The sequence below is a fragment of the Channa argus genome, chromosome 16 (genome assembly GCF_033026475.1).
Source record: "Channa argus isolate prfri chromosome 16, Channa argus male v1.0, whole genome shotgun sequence".
In the NCBI taxonomy this organism is placed as follows: domain Eukaryota; kingdom Metazoa; phylum Chordata; class Actinopteri; order Anabantiformes; family Channidae; genus Channa; species Channa argus.
The window spans coordinates 3,424,145-3,435,990 of record NC_090212.1 but is presented as its reverse complement, the minus strand read 5'-3'; the positions used below and the strand labels follow the sequence as shown (position 1 = coordinate 3,435,990).

At 40.9% G+C, this 11,846-nt stretch overlaps 1 long non-coding RNA gene across 1 annotated transcript; it reads left to right on the top strand.

The window, feature by feature from the left end:
• Nucleotides 1-6,444: 6,444 nt before the first annotated feature.
• On the top strand, nt 6,445-10,388 carry LOC137100932 (uncharacterized). The gene is made up of 3 exons (XR_010910966.1): nt 6,445-6,567; nt 7,768-7,840; nt 10,310-10,388. It is a non-coding gene; the product is annotated as an uncharacterized lncRNA (long non-coding RNA).
• The last annotated feature ends 1,458 nt before the right edge of the window (nt 10,389-11,846 follow it).

Below are 11,846 nucleotides of genomic sequence, written 5' to 3'. Positions count from 1 at the left end.
AATTCAGAGTGACATATGGGGAGTTTTCTTCAGTATGTTTTGAGGGAGGGGGCTGAAGAGGAATGTGTGGATGTGTGGATTTCAGAGGCTATGCAGCATTTGCGATGCAGTGTAGGGTTGTTGATGCGAGCCATGTTGAGGATGATGGAGCTGAGAGGCTTAACTAATTTTGGAAAGTGAGAGCAGGAGGAGGAGAGCGGAGGGGGGATTTGGGGCCTTTTGTTGCCGCCTGTTTGATCTGGGAATTCAAAAAAAAAAGAAATGGCCCAAAGATGTCGTGAAAATGAGAGAATTACTGCTTGGGTCCCTCACTCTTCTTTTTTTTCCATCAAACTCTAGTAGCGCAGGAATTCATATGCATTTTCAAGTCAAAGTGTCAGATTTTTTTTCTCTCCCCCCCCCCCCCCCCCCCCCCCCGCTTACAGATAATAACTGGATCTCGTTAAATCCTGATTGTTAATTGCTAATTACTCGTTGTACATGAGAAGCCAGGAGAGCGTAGCTAAGCTGATCAGCTGAAGTCTTTGCTGCAGAGCTTGTAGGTTTTCCAGTTTTGTATCGTCGTGATGTTGTTGAGGCGTTCTGGATGAGCCTTGTCTCCGACGGTTTCTGACAAGATAAAGACAATTTTCTGTCAAAAAGTGCAGCATGGGGGCTCCCTCCTCGTTTACCCCTCGGGTGTGATCAGAAACACTTGATTTAAACCCTTCATGGGTTAACCAAACCATATCCCGCAGGTGTTTTGTCTCTGGAATCCAGTTCTCATCTCCCCTGCATTAAGCAAGCAGTTTGGCCTTGCTTCAATGTGCCTGATTGTCATAAAAAATGAGACTCAATGTGCTTAAAAATACTCAAACCGGTGCCCTTTGTCTCCTCGGTAGAAAGACAGTTCAAAGCTTTAATGGAGGCTTTAAAGTTAATGCTCAGCACCGATTGCTCATTTGCAAAACATTATCACGGAATCTCGTTTTTATGAGATGGTTTTGTGAGATTTAAGAAAGCGGCCGTGCTGAATTGATTATTCCGCGGTGTTTGCTGACTTTCATTTACTGCTCTTGTTTGTGAGTTCTTTCACTCCTCAGCAGCCCTTCTCTTCCCTCTCACCCCCATATTCCTTTCTCTCCCCTCTTCCCTCTTCCCCTCCACCAGCTACCTGAGGAGCTGTCAGTCTGGATTGCCGCGCTGTCGGTTCAGCCTGTCAGGCTGCGGGACACGTTCTGATCAGCCGTGGACACTGATAGACCTGTCAGGTGAGATGACAGCCTCAAGTGAAGACACGCACAGACAGGTACATGTAATGTGACAAGACTTCTTCCTCCCTCCACCATCAGCACCACCGCCACCACCACCGCCACAACTACCAAGGCCCTTCCCGCTTACCACCACCCATCCCCCAGCTGATAATAAATATCAATGTGTTGGAAGTTGGAAGAGTGCACAAGGGATGAGCATGATTTCTGACGAGTTGGGGGAAAGTTTTCTTTTTGAGTCTGAGCGGATGTGATGCAGCTGCGTGATTAAGCCCAGGCGCCAGTTTAGCATCGGGTCAACTTGCAGTTGGAATATTCCAATAATGCTGATGAATTTAAGGGTATTGTACGGTGACCCTAACAGTTCAAAGCACTGCAATCTGAGAAAACACATGCAAATAGACAAAACACAAGCTTCATCAACTTGACAACACAGGTGCAGCATTGAGAAATGTGCTGCAAAAAACACAACACAAAAAACACAACACAAAACTAAAGCCACAACACAATGGAAATGGCTCCTGAAGCAACAGAAAATACATTTACAAATTTAAATGTCTGTCACTTTTTAGTGTCCCCCTGGAAACATCCCTATCACGGTTGTCTACACCAATTGCGGGGGACACTAAAAAGTGACATTTAGATTTGTAAATGTATTTTTAGTTGCTTGGCTTTTTGCAGTGTGTTTGGTCATTTGGTTTTGTCTATTTGCATGTGTTTTCTCACATTGCAATGCTTTGAGCTCTCAGGGCCACCGTAGTATTGACACTATTTATGCAGCTAAACATGTGCTACTTTTATGTGATGGACCTAATTCTCCTGCTGCTTTTTCATTCAAATGGTCACATTTTCATTTGCCGGTTCACTTTGATACAGTGCAAGTAAAGGGAGTGGAAATTTACGCATCACTAATTTACAACAGGTTGGAGCACAAAAACAAGTTTTTTAATGAAGATATAAGTGCGGTGGTAATATTTACACATGCAAACAGGCAGGTGTAAGAAATGTAGCATATCTAATTGAGCTAACTGACAACACAAACATTAACCTTTTTTTTTTTTTTTTTAGATCCAGAGTATAAGAGGTGCCAGGAAATACATTCAACACACGTGATTAGACAAAAATAAAGATATTGGCCAAGAGGGTTTTATATAACATATATAAAAAAATCACATTACACCACCAATGATGAGGTTTTGTATGTGTATGTTACACGTTTTCAAATGCAAAACTTTCTTTCCAGCTGCATATGTAAATAAAACTTTAAGGAACCAATCAATTCCAACAGGTGGTTTTATTACTGAATGTTTTTAAAACAACAACACTAAAGATGTTACTTAGTGTTTCATATGCATTTTGTTTAAAGCTACAGTACTTAATATATAGTATTTAATACATTTTTTACTGAGCTTTTTGGAGCAAGGCTCGTCCTTCTAACCAATCCCAGAATTTATTTTTTATTCTATTTGAAGTTCGACTCCACTACACACTTCGACCTGAATAATAAATATGCACATAGTAGAATTATCACCTTTCGGACTTTGTAACTTTGTAAAAGTAGAATTTATGGCAGAGCTGCTGTGTTGGATTACATTCGATTGTGCAGGTGGTAATGATTTTATACCTGAAGTCATAGAAATCTAAATCATATTTTCTAATACAGAAACTAAAACCAAAAATGAATTGCCTCTAATCACAGGAAATCTCTGTTAGTCTGCAACCTGAATTGTCCGTCTGTGCTGTGGACCTACAGGCAATTTGGAGTCACCAGTCAACCTAACATGCATGTCTTTGGACTGTGGGAGGAAACCACAGTACCCGGAGGAAACCATCACCAGCACAGGGGAGAATACGCAAACTCCACACAGAAAGGCTGCAGCAGGGTTCAAACTGGGGACCGTCTAGCTGTGAGGTGGCAATTCACCACAGTTTACAGGGAAATATTATACTCTTATACTTTATCTTGACAGTTAAGAAATATGACTTTCACATATCAGATATATCAGATTAATTAAATACAATGTGATTATAGAAGAAATTACCTATGCAGTACAAATATGTATAACTGATTAGTTGATAGACAAAACTTAATGACAACTATACATTTTTCTACTAGCTTCAAAATGTGATGAATTGTTTATTTTGTTTTTTTTTATTTCACTTTTATTCTGGAGGTTTATACAAAAATAATGTTCAGGTGCCACTCTGTTGAATTGTAATGTGGATTTTCTCAAAAAAATTATTTTTTTAAAAGCCAAACAATAAAAAAAAATAACAGTGCTGCTTTAGCAGTATACTTTCTTGAGTATACTTGTACCTACTCAATGCAGGACATTTATTTGTAATGGAGTATTTATATACAGAATAATTCAGTAAATCTGAACTGTCTCCACCTGTAGTGCATTGGACATAATTGGTATTGATTGACAGTCCACACACAGTTACAATTATCCCTTTAGCAAGCTACAAGACAAATGTCCAATTTCAAAATGTAGAACATCTCTTCTTGTAACCACAGGTTCACATCTGTTTAACACGGCTGTCACATGTTTGCGTGTAGTAGTAATATACCCTTATGCAAAGACCAAATTGTAAACAATAATCTGATAAGAAGTGTTGAGTGTCAGTAGTGTGGTAGAAGCCTCACATTAAAATGTCACACAAGCAGCGACATGAAAATGGCAACCAGTGTGCAGACTCTTCTCTCCATGCAGCAGCCACATAGCTGGAGTGTGTCAGTGCTCAGTGGCAGCTCCACCACATCAGGCCTCGCCCGCTACACAACCTTTGTGCAGCTGTAAACTGTTGACCTCTATCTTGTTCCTTTAGCCTAGTGGGTCATGTCCTGAAGGGCTACGGGGGAAAAACACAAAAAGAGGCACGAACACTGCAGCTGTTGCAGAAGATGAGATAAGAGCAAAGGGTGAATGGGGGGGGGGGGTGGCGCTTTGGGTGGTGTAGTGGGTGAGGGTTGGAGGGTGGGAGGTAGCTCGTGCCAAGTGCCACAAACCCCCCTTGGCAGCCTAATTAAATTTTCCACTTTTCCACACTCACATTAAGCCTCCATTGAGCCGGAAGGAATGGACGCACCAGAGGAGTCGACCCCAGGGAGGGGATCAACAACAACCCCCCCACCCCCTTTCTGTTTGATCAATGGCCGCTTGTCTCGGCTCGTGACCTCACAGACTTTACTACGTACATTTATTGGTTAATGAAAATATCATGATTCAGAGGTGTATATGTATCAGTGTGTATTTCTTGATTGACAGGTGTTCCCGTGTACCATGTTGGTAATGGCTGTTTACTCACCCCACTTCAGCTTAACTCAGGCTCCACTCTGCTGCTTCCCCCCAACCACAAGGCGACAGCAAGCTTTAAAATCTCCCATATAAACTAAGTGGTAATATCACTGATTCTACATGGACTTTGCCACAGAGCCTCGCTTTGTGGCTACAGATGTCAGATGGTCGTTTGGACTGAAATACCTCAGCAACTATTCAGGACAGTCAGGACAGAGTGAGGACGACCCCTTCACTTTTAATTTAAGAGAGTCGTGTCAAAGTTTCTATACAGTGCAGATGTAAGAGACAGATCTGCTCCGTGCTTGGGTGAGGACAGGATATAAGAATGATTGAAATCAAATAAAGGTGCAGTCAGAGAGTAGTCATTTCCTGAAATACAATCAGGTGTGTATATATTTGGACAGTGACAGTTTTCATTCAGTTTGGCTGTGTACATGAGCACAATGCATTTCAAAGTGCTTAAAGTTCCAGCTTATAGTATAGTATAGTATAGTATAGTATAGTATAGTATAGTATAGTATAGTATAGTATAGTATAGTATAGTATAGTATAGTATAGTATAGTATAGTATAGAGCCATTTTTATTTATAGGCCTCCCTTTTTGGGTGGATCAAAATATTAATACCTGTTATACATTATTACCTGATCTGGTCAGTGATTTTAAAGCCATCTCGAGATTGTGGCTCATTCTGTGCCTCCACAGCAAGTCATAAACACAACTGCAATTACCTACTGTATTTTGGCAAACTCACTGATCCTCCTGTTATTTCATTCCTATTCAGTACATTTATTTTTTAGTACATTTATGACGACATCTGTTTAGTACATTTATGATTATTTTTTTTCTATGGATTTTATCAGCTCAGTGTGAAATTTGACTTTTGAGTCAGACATACAGACATACAGTCCTATTTGGGAACCAACACAAAAAGGGAGCAATATAAAGCCATCAAGGTAGCAAAGCCCCTTAAAAGCTCATTCTGTGTGCTGATTTGGCAATATTTTTTTAAAAATGTGAGAATCAAAAACAACTTTGAAACAGCAGGCAAAAGACTGTACATCTTCCCATCTGTTTCCACAACAGATTTTCCACTGAGGACCCAGATAAATGGAGTTAAAAGGATGTGGATTATTTTACAGGGAGGATAAGCCTCAGTGAGACACTGGCACATAAAGCTGAACACAGAGAATTCTGTATGTTAACACTGAAAAATGAAAGATTGCATCTAAAGACATGCCAGCCGTGCTAATCTTCCCCTAAGCTTTCACAGCACATGCAGTGAAGTTTTCCAAAACATTTCTGCTTGACTAAGAGATTCGGCTGCTATATGGATAACCCACAATAATAGCTCCACTTTTTTGGTTCCACAAAGTTGACTCCGTTGCCTTTACGGTAAAAGTGTGATTTAACCTCCTCTTCAAAAAAGATCTGTTGTAGATTTGTTGTTGAAAACATTTTTACCACTTTCTGGGAAAGACGTTTCCACACTTCCAGGAGAAATGGGTGGTTAGATCAAAAGTCATGAAACTTAGACATCAACTGAAAGTCCAGAGTAAAATGACATCTCTGTGCCACCCACATGTTTAATCTGACAGGTGATTTCTGGGAAGTGTAGTGCAGGAAACAATACGGCATTGAACGAGCTGCACCGAAGATATTCAAAGACAGCAGCTTTACATTGCATATTTAAGATTTAAAGATGGTTTCCCTTTCCAGCCTAATATTTTATGGGCTCCAATAATGAGCCACGGGCAAGAGGGTGATGGTTTATCAACGGTCAAACAGCAGTTTATCAACTAAAACCCATTAACATTCCAAGCTGCACAGCCATCAACATGCTCTTAGACCAGCCTGCTCATAAATTACACCGACTACATTGTTGACAGACTAAGATAAACTCGCCCATTGTTTGTGGCTGCACTGAGACGCGTCACCCACAAATGCTATTTCACTGGTTTGGGGCCAGCGATGAGGAAAACAACACACAGAAGGACAAAAACAAAATAATACGCAGGTATGAAGCCCTTTTTTTTTAATCCGGAAGCCATCATTTTCCTTTCCTTGGTTTCTTAGTATCACATGGCGGGGGCTTTTGTTTTCCTCTACTGAAAACAAGCAGTCCAGTAAAAGTGGAAGGAACGCCGGGGGTCCTGTTTATTTGTGAGCTGCAGGTGCCCGTGTTGACCGCTGCGTGCCTGTGCAGAAGTCCCCCGACTACTCACGGCCTTTTCTTCCCTCAGACCCTGTTATTTGTTCACTTCTTCCACCACATGCTCCAACATTTCCCCTTCTCTTTCTGGTGTTTTTGCCTGAGCAGCGTTCCATTCTTCTTTGTCTGGAGGTGAAGCACGTCTGTGACGCACTTCCTTCCATTGTATCAGGAACTGATACTTTAATGCTTGTGAAGTTACTGTCAAGAGTGTGATAGTGTGCGCTTCGTACAGGTAGTTGTGTGTGTGACTGCACTTAGTTGTTTGCCTGTGGCCGCTTGATTAAACAGAGCAGCTCGGTAAATACAGAATGAAGCACTTGCTTCACAGCAATCTCCTGTGATAAAATCTATGTATTTTCTCTTTTCCAGCCAGTGAAAAAGTGCACAGGGACATTAAAACTAGTTGTAGCTGAAGTTGAGTCAGATGAGGTCATTTGGGTTATTTCACTACTGCAGCAGCAAACAAGCAGGAAAACATTTGGTTGCTACGTGATGGCATTTAATAAGATGCTCTGACCCCCTAATTCCCACCTCTTGGTAATTCCAGCCCTGCTCTTCTTTTTCTTCTGAGGTCCAGCAGACACTTCCAGTAAAGGATTTTTGTGTCCCATGGGAAAAATCAAATGGTTGAACTGACATTTTAAATGTTTTTTACTATCCAATCCAGCAGTACAGATGCGTAGGCAGGTTTCAGGTTGCAACACTTTAACCGCACTTCAACCCAGGAAAGTGAGCCATTCTCCCAACTGCCACCTTCTCTTCATATAATCAGAGGAACCTCTTCATAAAATGAATTAATAGTGAGCAACGTGACATGTTTAGAATCAATAATTAGTGTAAAATACAAACATCTTCTTTAAATGTATGCTTATATTTCTTCTTTACTACAGCCGTCTTAGAAATAGTTCAGGTTTTTTAATTGTGGAAATGTTATTTTTATTTTCTTTATATTATGTTTACTTTATCCCACACTTGTGTCTGTCTGTCTTTTCTAAAATAAAGCCATGGGCAGCACCCAGTTAGCTTTACACTGAGGATGAAAACCGAGAAACAGCAAGCCTGGCCTCTTTAAAAGGTAAGAAACAATTCGCCAAAGCCATTAAAAATAGTTAACATTCCATCTTATTTAATCCATAAAAAGCTAAAATGTAGTAAAAACCTAACAGACCTCCAGTTGTTGTGCTAAGCTAACAAGCTGCTGGCAGTAAAAGTGGCATCAATACTATCATCTAACCTTAATGCACCTAAAACGACTTTTAACCTCACATGACTCTAATGAGCGTCTCCACGGTAGGTCGGTCCTGCTGGCGTAGAAGGTCAGCTGCTGCATCTCTATTCACTTTGAACAGTTTAAACAGCTTTTTATTCAAACAAAGGTAGGCGGCCAACAGTTAACTTCACATTCTTTATACCAGTGGCCACCAGCTAACTACATTTTAATCATGCATACTAAATGGTAAATTATAAATACTGAAGAGGACATGGACAGTATGAATTGGGTTTCATTGACTAGGAATGTCCCAGACTTAAAAACCACTGGATCCTCCAGTTGTCATAATGCAGTTCTGTTCTGCCTATTTGATTTGTCCATCCTTGCAACATTATTGACCATGTCTCTCACACCCCATATGGAGTGCAGGGGTTGCGTCTGAAACCTGAGCCCACGCAGAAATTGCTCTGATGACATTAAAGCTGTTTTCACAGTCTGATAAAAAAAAGTGCACACAGTGATCCACCTGTTTCCATTGGTGGACGGCCAACAGCGTTCAGCATTAAGGACGACACCAGGCCACGATCATTTTGTGGGTTCATTCATTTCGATTTGAAAAATGTAATTGAATACTTGCACAACTCCTAATAAATTGATTTTGCAGATGGGATCAGGCATTGAGGCAGCAAGGAAGGTTGACTTGACATGACCTTTTTTTTTTTCATGTTTCAGCCTAAAATGCTAGATTCCGCATCAGCTTTTCTTAAAACATCGTGATGCACACTGCAATGATTTTTTTTGGAAGTTTTAAATGGCAATGTTCTCCAGAATTCACGGGTTTAAATTATTTGTTTTTGCGATCTGAACATTGGGAATTCCTAGAGCAACATAAACGTATGTGAGTGTCTATCGGGCTTGCATGTGAACAAGGAAGGAGATGTTGTCGAGCAGCTGTAGTCTTTTTTTGCATACCTCAATGTGATTGGCCTTATTGGAGGACACACAGCCAATGAATTCATGTTCTTCTTAGCACAATCCCACACTCCAGAGGTCAAGAACGATCAAATTATCCCTCTGCGCTGTTGTGTTTGACTGCTTTACATGAGTCACCAAGGCAACCAGTAAATGAAATCACTGAAGGATGGTTACTTTAATTCACAGAAGCTGTCTGCCAGTCTGGCATCCAACCTCTTTCAAAGCCATGTTCTTGCACAGTGGGTATCTTGATGAAACTGCTGATTAGATTTCTATTTAAAAAAAAGTCCTGCTTGCACAAGATGCTGTGACAAGAGAACACATGTTTTCGAGTGTGCTGTCAGACCAAACCGAGTCATACGGGATGGGATTCAATAGATTTCACGTTGTTGTCAACAGTGTGGCAGAAAGAAAAGGGAAAGTTCTGCTCACTGGCAGATCTACCTGGTTTCCTGTCTCATGCAGTGAATTTAGCAGCCATGCATTGCTGCTTCAGTGCTGCATTGCATGAGAAAACAGCACATTAACTATGTTAACAGGCCACTAGTATAACAGTAAATCCCACTGTCAGTCACTCAGATTGTTATTTAACCCACTCTCCAACTTCCTAGTCAGCACTTTGGTGACTACGTGTGTCCTGCTGGCAGCACCTGAGCTCTGAGATTAGCCGTGCTGATCGTGTTGAGCTGTGTATTATCTAGGTTAAGATATTACAACATGACAGGAGAGTGACGCAAAAGGGAAGGAAACAAAGGAAGGGTAGAGCAAAAAAAAAAAGAAAAAAAGAAAAACGGTTCAGTGTAAAATGCGTAAAATATGCCAAAGCATTATTGTAATTTCTGGATTTGCTGAGTTGAGGAAAAATGAAAACAATCAGTTACAACCGCCTCTTTCTCTCTGAGCTGTCTTCCAGCTAATTATTTGGCAATAAGGTGACTCACTGTGCTACTGTAAATGCCATAAATGCACTTTGTAGTAGGTTTACAGTTCAATTGAATCTGATAATTCAAGAAAAAAAAAAAAAACACACAGATGCAAATGGCTTTCCTCACTACCAGAAACTGCATGTGAATCATACCTGAGAATAACAACAGCTAACATGATGCAAGAGCCCGCTGATTTCCTGGTGCCTCTTAGACATTTACACACCAAATCCTATTGCGATACAGTACTTAGGCAACTTCAAATGAAAAGAGTGGTATGCAAAATAAAATTCAAATTATTATTTGCAAACTGTGCGAAGTATTCTGAATGTCCTGAATTATTAATAGTGATGCCTAAATGTGCATAATACTGTAAATATATAGCTTTTTCAGGAACTTTATTTTAATTTGTTATTTTCATTTACTTCCTACACAGATAATCCACTGTGGAACTCTACAGGAGGAAACTGAGGGAAAAGATTCTTCAGCCTACCTTACATATACTGTCTCATACTATATATATATATATATATATATATATATATATATATATATATATATATATATTGGCTGATGTTTTTCATCTGATATATATATGTTTTTCATCTGAGTCTGTGAAACATAGCTCTATATCATATAAAAATGTGCCAATTGAAATTGGAAATATTTACTAATATTTAACGGATTGCTTGTAATCTAGTCCCAGCAAAATTTTTTAACTGTTTACACAATTCTGGAGCCACTCAGAGCCAATTAGCCCACTGTTGCCAGAACATGTACATTTACGCACAACTCTTCCCATGCAGAATCACCTACGGGTACCTAAAGGCAGCATCGGGGCCAGCAGCCCTCTTGCGTCACAAGCACCTGCGTCGGGACTAGGAAAGCCTTTTGCTTACAGTGTCCCGGTGATCACACCCGTGTGGACGAGAGGCCGGATGAGATGTTCTGGATACAGCTGATGCTTTGTGATGGAGTGACACCGACGCGACAGTGGCGCACGACTTGCGGATCAGCCAGCCCCAGTGCGCAACACTGACCCAAGAGCCTGTTTGTCACCTCCGAAGTGATCTGCCACCCCTGCAGTGCAGCGCGTAATCCCTGGGACTTTTAATAAGTCCCCGGCTCTGTCATTTACCATCAGCATCTATGGGAGAAATTAGAGCAATAACATTTGACTGACAGGCATCACGTAACGCTGTTTGTTGTGCATTGCAGTTTCTCTTTGATATCTCATTATGTAGCCTACTTAAAGATCAAAATTGGACTCATATAGGAACAGAACCTGTCACAGTGCCATACGTTGCTTTACCCAAATTGACGCCGATGGGTGCATCTCAAATTATATTACAGAATTAATTATATGACTATAGCAGATTAGATTTCCTCAAGCAATTTAGCAGAAACTGTGTCGCTTAGCAACACCGTTACCGTACAAAAGCTGTGCCTTTGGCAGATGATAAACATTAATCATTAATTAATATCATTCAAATAAAGATTTATTGAACATCTGCGAGCTTTCTGTCGCCGTTTCACGAAACCAAAAGCCTGGAGCAGCGCTCTGGGGGACTTTAGAGAAGCCTCTCCACACAAGCAGTTACAGATCACTGCATGGGTCAAAAGGCAATGCAGCGAAAATGACACCCAGTAACTCTGGAAAGGGTGACATATTGGAGGGCTGCAGTACCTACAGTGTAGTTGACGTGTTCCCGTTATGAGCAAGCACAGAAAGCGAGTCCCTCCGCGGCGAGTGGTCACCTCAGAAAACCCCCTGCAGATAATTTCCCCTCCACACAACTTCCCCGTCTGAACACAGCAGCTCAAACTTTTTGATGGGAGCGACGCTTTCTGGCACAGATATGCGCGGCAAACAGCTTTAAGAGAGCTCAGCATAACCAGTTATGGTGATACAGATTAAAATTGGAACCGTAGCAGATTGGATTATACTTAATGCGCCATTTCACATCGTGCAA